The sequence below is a fragment of the Mirounga angustirostris genome, unplaced genomic scaffold (assembly GCF_029215605.1).
Source record: "Mirounga angustirostris isolate CCGP_5_RB_7025 unplaced genomic scaffold, mMirAng1.0.hap1 SCAF_1, whole genome shotgun sequence".
Classification (NCBI taxonomy): domain Eukaryota; kingdom Metazoa; phylum Chordata; class Mammalia; order Carnivora; family Phocidae; genus Mirounga; species Mirounga angustirostris.
In genome coordinates, this window is record NW_026991709.1 from 11,065,292 (window position 1) to 11,073,531 (window position 8,240).

At 43.2% G+C, this 8,240-nt stretch overlaps 1 non-coding gene across 1 annotated transcript; it reads right to left on the reverse strand.

Moving 5' to 3' along the window:
- Window positions 1-2,893: 2,893 nt before the first annotated feature.
- Window positions 2,894-2,966, reverse strand: TRNAK-CUU (transfer RNA lysine (anticodon CUU)). The gene has a single exon. It is a non-coding gene; the product is annotated as a tRNA-Lys (tRNA).
- Window positions 2,967-8,240: the final 5,274 nt, after the last annotated feature.

The following is an 8,240-nucleotide window of genomic DNA, read 5'->3' on the forward strand; positions in this document are numbered from 1 at the left end:
CTACTGGCAGCTTGGGTGTTTTCTGTAACTGCATCAAGTTCCAGAGCCGTTTAAATCACCCCCCCCAAACACCCCACACTGGACACCCAAAGACCTAATCACCACTTTCCCCCAGGGACCCAAGCGTTAAGCTTCTCAGCTGGTACCCAATGCAGATGCCCATGTGCTCCCTCAATGTCCAAGAGCAAGTGGGGTAAATCCTGGAAGAAAGGAGAAAGGGAAACCACCTTCCAATTTTTGCAGGCCCTTCCTGCAAGTTCCTGAGGCCCCCATATAGAAGCAAGAGGAGTCGGTTTCGGTTGAGCTGCTCTGACCAGAGATGGGCTCTGTTGTGCATGAGGGGCCCTCTCCTCAAGGTATGACAAGTATGGGGGCCTTATACTGGGGAAAGGTTAGATCCTTCACTCTAAGAGTCTATCTTTCAGATTCTAGGTATTCTAAACCCATGGCTAGTGTTTTAGCCTGAGTTGTGTGTTAAGGGCTTGGGGAGGTGGGGATAGGGAGGTGAAAATACAAGATTTAAAGAGGGGAGCTGTGGAATTTACGGGGTTAGGAACCTCCCGGAATCCCAGACTGGACACCTTTTCCCCAAGAAAAGGAAGTTATGATGAAAATTATGTAGTAAGTTTATTATGAGTTAGGCTGAATCACATGGGTTACAGAGAGGACCCCACTGCCCCGGGAAACCCCAGTCTAAATGTGATGGAGCAGGGAGCCCAACTCAAGACTGATTTGAGTTGTCAGGCTTTTAATGGCTTTGATACTGCCCTGATACACGTTAGTCTATCACGTCCACAGAGGGCTCTGTCATCACTAAAAGATCAGCTGGTATCTTTTGATATGGTTTGAGTCACCCATTTAGCCAACCACCAGGATGCCTCCTTCTAATACTCATTTTCCATCACTGACAGGTGACAAGACAGGAGCCCAGTGTCACCTAGATTCGTGCTACCTTTCTCCAAGGGTGTGCCCTATCGGGAAAGGAAGGGGCCGGCAGCTTCGTCACCACAAAGCACGGCACGCACACATAGAAACTAGACAGAACTGTCAGACACAGACCCTGCTTTGCAAATGCTCCAGTCGCCGGGAAAATCCTGCAGCATTTGCAAAGCGAGACAGCCTTATTTCTTAAGGAAGGACAAAGTCAGCGCCATCAGCCCCAGACAGCAAACACAGTCCAGGACGATGCAAAGCCTGTGAGGCCAGATGTGTTTCAGAAAACAGAATTCTTGGAAATAGAAAGATGGCAGAGTGTATATTATACTTTCCAGTGTATATTATGTAACGCGGTACACGACCCTGTGCTCAGACACGTTATTATTTCTGCAGTGGCACAATTCACATTAGATGCAATATGTAAAAACCATACATAGCTTCAGGGACCGCAGTTCAAGTTCACCACCAAATGAGTTCTGGTCAGTCTGGCTTTGCTTCCAGATGAGGTCCCCCCAAAAGCTGGCAGTTTTCAGAGTTTTTTGGATTTCAGAATGTAAACATGCAGTGTGGTCCTGTGACCCACTGCAGGGCTCTAGGTGTATTTGTTCTACTTGGAAACATCCAAGATTAGTTACATCTATACATTGCTTCTTAATAAACCAACTGTCTCCAGTGCTCTGTTTTCACAAAGAACCAAATTAAAGGCACTTAGGTATGTGAGTAACAATACTCCATGAGCCTTAACTCAAGCAAGGTTTATAGAAATGTCCTGGTTATGGGAAGGTTGGCATCTCTAAAAAACCTCCTTTTGGGGCGCCTGGGTGGCTCAGTCATTAAATGTCTGCCTTCGGCTCAGGTCATGGTCCTAGGATACTGGGATCGGGCCCCACATCGGGCTCCCTGCTCGGCCGGGAGCCTGCTTCTCCCTCTCCCGCTCCCCCTGCTTGTGTTCCCTCCCTCGCTGTCTTTCTCTCTGTCAAATAAATAAATAAAAACCTCCTTTTGAATCAAGCGATAATCAAGAGACAATTAACTCATGGACGCAAACTCAGTACAGTTGACTGGCTGGCTGAAGGCTAGCCCCAGGTAGTGTCCTTGTCGAAAAACAGCAATAAAAAAGTCTATTCTGTCCTAGCAACTGATCCTGCACATCCAACAAAGCTGTTTTATTCTATAGGATTAGGATTTATTCCTGTATACTGTTTAGATTCATTTACTCACATTGACATTGGCTTTCAAAATAACACCAGGCCATTTGTAGAATGTAGACTCTTTCACATTTTAATCATAATCTTAATAAACAATTGTTAAATGTTTACATCACATAATTCTGCAAATTTCTTTTATTTTCTATAATTAAACAAACGTATTATTTTTAAATACATTAAATACTCCAAGCTAAAAATTGGAAAGACAGAGAATAACAGAGCTCTTTACAATTTTTCTGTAATTCCATTACTCATAATAAATACTTTCTTCATTTTTGAGAGAGAGAGACTATTCTAGACACTGGGCATACAGCAACGAACAAAGCCTTGCAGGGCTTTGGGATAGAGCAAAAGTAAATAAGCAAGCAATTAAGCCAGACACCTTTGGATAATGTTCAGCTTTATATAGACTTACACTCTTATACTCACACATGCATATTCTAAAAACCTTAACTCCTTTCACTCACACCCTTCATCCAACCTGCCAATAAATCCTATTATCTCTGCTTTTTAAAACATATCCAGACTCTAACCTCTTCTCTCTACGCCCACAGCTCCCCACTGGACCAAGCCACCATTACCTCCCATCTGGTCCTGGTTTCCCCTTGCTTTTCTTGTCTGTTCTCCACCCCACAATCAGATGACCCCCCTCGAAATCACGAGTCCACCAGGCCACTTTTATGCTGGAATCCTTTCTTTTTTTATTTTTTATTTCTTTTTTTAAAGATTTTGTTTTTAAGTAATCTCTACACCCAACATGGGGCTTGAACCCACAACCCTGAGATCAAGAGTCACATGCTCTACCGACTGAGCCAGCTGGGCATCCCTATGCTTGAAACCTTTCAAAGGCTTCCTGTCTCACACCAAGAAAAAGTCAAGTCCTTATCCATCAAGTATGTATCCTATAAAATCAGGCACCCCAATCTCTTTCTGGTCTCACTGACTTCTTACACATCAGCCTTTCTGCTGTTGCCAGAATTTGCTGGGCATTTGTCTGCCTGGTTGCTCCCTACATCTGTGTAGTTCACCCCTTACCTTGTTGAGATTTACATAAGCTATTTCCTCTAAGCACCCTATTTCACTTTATTATCTTATTTTTGTGGTGATAACATTTAGGATCTACCCTTTTAGCAATATACAATACTATATTAATTAATGGTGACATTGTGGTACCTTAGATCTCCAGAACGTATTCATCTTGCATCACTGAAACTTTGTGCCATTGACCAACACCTACCTACTTCGCCCTCCCCTCCCCAGCCTTTGCTAACCACCGTTCTATTCTCTGTTTATATGAGTTTGACCCTTTAGATTCCACATATAAGTGAGGTCATGCAGTATTGTCTTTCTGTATCTGGCTTATTTCACTTAACAGAATGCCCCATAGGTATCACAAAAGGCAGGTTCCCCTTCTTTTTAAAAACTGAGTAATACTCCATCATGTGTATATAGCATGTTTTCTTCTCCGTTCATCCATCAAAAGATATACACATTGTTTTCATATCCTGACTATTGTGAGTAATGGATAAGCATCCTATTTTAAAGCTCAATTCCTACTCCCTGTCAGCCTTTTCGGCCTTATTTTTCCCATAGTTGTTATCTCCCCATGACATATAATGTATTTTGCTTCTTTATTATCTGTCTCCCCAGTCCCACCCCACTAGGATGCTGGTGCATGAAGCCAGGGGTTTTTGTTGTCAGTGCCTAGGACAGGACTGAGCACGTCATAGCAGAAGCCTACTACCTACTGAGTAATGAATACATGGATGCTTTCAAATACATATGTATCGACTCCAACCAGTTTTCAAAAATACTCACCTCAGTTGGTTTTATACTTTGGGGGACAAGCTAATGTCACAGACACACTGTCCACAGAAATTCTTATCTACTGACTTTGGTGAATACTTCAGCGAATACTTTTAATTATTAGCAAAGGCCAAGTCAGTTCACACACAGAAACACAAAAGGAAATACCAAAGAAACACAATTGTGAAGGTCAAGGTGAAGGTGCTTAGAGGTTTGCACATCGTTAACTCAGCAGTCGGCACCAGATTAGCTATTTAAATACCAAGGAGGGTTAGACAGAGGTGACAGATTTGAGGCTGGGATGCAAGAGACAAATGTACAGGTAATTAAGTAGTTCTTAGTAATTACAGAGCTTGCCTACCATATATTACTAGGAATCACGAAGTAGGATAACTCAGGGATTAACAAGGGAAAACTCAAGGGCTTATAACTAAACAATGTGAAGATTTGTCCTTTTGCTGTTTTTCCATAACAAATGGGCTCACGTCCATAGAGATCTCCTCTTTCTCTAGCAGGCGTCTGTTCCATTCAGAAGGATCCTTGGGATTTCAATGTATGTATAACATTCAGATCACAGGATGCATTATGACTGAGCGAAAGTCCCCCTTTCGCTGATTTCTCTTCAAACAACTGTTCCTCCTCACCTTAGAGTGGCCCCAAACCTGCCTTAATTTCCCTGGATTTACCCAGTTAATTGCAAAGGTATATTTCAGTTAAAAGAAGGCTATCACTGGGGCGCCTGGCTGGCTCAGTCGGTGGAGCATGCGACCCTTGATCTCGGGGTTGTGAGTTCAAGCCCCATGTTGGGTGAGGGATTACTTAAAGAAATAAAATCTAGAAGACAAGGAAGAAGGAGGAGGAGGAGGAGGAGGAGGAGGAGAAGAAGAAGAGAAAGAAGACAGCCATTGCTGAAAATCAGCCTAAACTAGAAGGCAAGGATTGGAGCACAGACATTATCTAGAACAGAAGACGTTGTAATAGGACCATGGCCATTATAGGTCAGACAATGTTCGTATCGTACTGAGCACAGCATTGTTGTTGACACTGTGACCTCGCTGTTAGTATCGTCTCAGAGGACACATCGTGATAGAACAGTGTATTAAAGTGTTGGAAAAACCACGACACTTCATCCCACTTAGCCCATGACAGTCCTGGGTTATCCTGTTGACTGAGGAGCATAATCACAAAAGCACCTCCTGTCACTCACAAACGCATCTTAGTTTGGACAATGAATCATATGGTCACCCTACCATGAACTCACCTAGCTAGTGAGGATTTTTTCTGTTTTCTTTCCACATGATCTTGCACTGTTCTCAAAACAAACGAGATTTGGAACAAATACCTGTTGGATGAGAGAAGAGATTTTTAACAAAAAAGAGGGGGGGAAGGAAGGGTAGGAGGAGGGGGAGGGAAAGTAGGGGAGAAGCCTCCAAAATTGTATTACAAACCACTTTCTGAAAGCCCTTCTGGAAAGGCAGCCTACAGTCTGGGAGGGAAAAGACGAAGCCGTGTTGCAGGCCTCATGGTAAGTCTGGGGAGAAGGATAGGGGTGGAGGGGTGCGGACCCCTGTGCCAACCTGGCTCCTGGGAGCAGAGCCTCTTATTCTCACAGCACCTTCCCTTCTGAGCCCAGGAGTAGCAGTAACAATCCCACTGCAGATAAAAACAATACTAAAACTCAAGACTGACAGCCAGTTTTAAACCTGCCACTTCTATCTCTAAAGTTTTTTTTTCCTAAGCATTTTCGCATTTTCCTCGAACTGTCCAGTCTTCTGTATTGCTCTCCACATGTTGTAGAAACTCACTTTTCTTTTAACTCTAAACTCCCAAGTTTTCTCTCTCCTCCCTCCAGTCCTCCAGAACCCTGGAATCTACGGCAATGGATGGAGGTGTGTGTGAATACTGGGTTCAAGTAGCAGCAATTATGCCCCTCGTGGGACATCTGGTAATGTCTGGACACACTTTTGGGTTGTCCCGATTGGAGGCTGCTCCTGGCATCTAGGGAACAGAGGCCAGGGATGCTGCTAAGCCTCATCCCACGCACAGGACGGCCCCCCAACCACCAGGAATTAACCAGTTCATAACCTCAATTGTTGGGTGAGAGGCAGACCAGCCTCCCTCTGGCCCCCTAATTACAGGATTTTCCATAGAAAATTACTTCATCTCTTATATTGACTCTACCAGGAGCTTGGGGGCAGTAGATGAGGTGGTGCTGTGTTGTGTCGGGGGGGGGGGTGTTCACTCCTCAAATCATCTCACAGATGATTACTAATGAATCCTGATGAGAAGCTCTTTGAAAGGATAGAGAGATTATGAGATTTGCATCTGGAAGTCTAGGCTCAACTCTTAATTCTGCTGCTAACTGGCTGTGTTGTATTGTGCGAGCCACTTCTTGGTGATAAACTTACCACCCTGGGTTCCTCTGAGCATTGAAAGTGATAATGTGTAAAGTGTTTTGTAAACTTGGATGTTTCTGCACAATCGCCAAGTGATATTGATTTGCCTTCAGGTGGTGGTCCAATGGCTGGTCTGATTGTTTTTCACTGTCCAGATATTGGAATGGACTTCTTCTATAACACAGGACATTTATCTAAAATATTAATCCCTTGACACTTGTCAAAAAGCCAGCTTTCATGGCCCTGGGCATCCATTGACACATAAGGGCTTAGAAAATTCAGTTTCTTAAATTTCCATTCCTTATAGGAAACATTGGGGGAAAAAGTTATCTGTCAGAGTGAAAAAAGATGGAGGTAAAGAGAAAAGATAATACTAAAGCAAGCCTTGTTCCCACATTTCCAAAAAATACCTCTCATCTGCCGGGAACCAGGTAAGCTCTGAGTGGCCAGGTAAAGCACAAGCTGGCCATTGTGAGACTTTCAAATCTTTTGTTTTTACCATTTTACCTAACTACAGGTTCATGAAAAAGTGAGCACCACATCTTCTCCCTCTAACCTTCCCCCCCTCATGTATTCTCTCTCTCTCTCATTCTCGCTCTCTCAAATAAATAAATAAATCTTTAAACAAAAAAAGGGGGGGCGCCTGGGTGGCTCAGTTGGTTAAGCGACTGCCTTCAGCTCAGGTCATGATCCTGGAGTCCCTGGATCAAGTCCCGCATCAGGCTCCCTGCTCAGCGAGGAGACTGCTTCTCCCTCTAACCCTCCCCCCTCTCATGTACTCTCTCTCTCTCTCTCTTTCTCGCTCTCTCAAATAAATAAATAAATCTTTAAAAAAAAAAAGTGAGCACCACATCACAAAATTAAGTTATCATCTCTGTATAATATAGTCATGAAATTGTCCTTTAGAAAAACCATTTCCATTCTACTCACAGTGAGCTTTGAGAAGACCTACCCATCCATCCATCATCCAATCCACCCAATCCACCCATCCATCAATCCATCCATCCATCATCCACCACACCAGTTTTTTTCTGAGGACCTTTCTGTGGCACAGACTCAGCTAGTGTTGGAGAAATAAACACAAATGGAACAAGTGTCCCACCCTGCTGTGGAAAAACCTTACTACAGTATAAACCTGCTGATGTTCATGCTGGCTCATTGCTGGTGTTTCATGCCATGCTTCCTCAATAACTTTGATTACGCATTTGTTTATTTTGAAGATCTTTAGCCACACTCTATAAACTCAAATATGCCAAGGCCATGCTTTGTAAAAATATTTTTGCTGCTCATATTTTGAAACACATTTCTTAAAAACTTGGAGTCAAATGTTTGAAATGTATTTTTGTTCATTTATTCAGCACACTTAGAATGAGATCATTTAGCTCATGACTGTTACACCCCCCAAATCTTACCAAGATTTGAGCTTTCCTTTTTAATTTGGTTGAGTTTAAGCTGATTGGACCAGAAAGAGATAAAGCCTGTGAAGGAGGGTCTACTTGAGCCTCAGCTCTGTGGGCACACTCTCCCCAGAGGTGCATGGGTGTGATGAGGAAGGTGGTGAATTCAGTGACCTTGGGAAGCCCCTTTCACTTGATGGGACATCATCCTGAATGAGAACTTTGAATCAGATGATTGTGGGGTTACTTCAGTACTCCAATTCTGTAATCTGTAATCTATGATCTAACATCTCACATACTTGGAAATCACTAATCAGAGCAGAACAAAGCTGAGAATCAAGAAGTGAGCAGAAAAGGTCTCCCAGAGCCAAAAACAATATAACTGAGTTTGCCTCTTAAAGTGTGAGTGTTTCCCCAAGGATGAGCAACTGAGCTCTCATTCCAAGCCCATGATTCTATCCTAAATTCAATCTAACCTATTTTCTGGTGTCTTGATC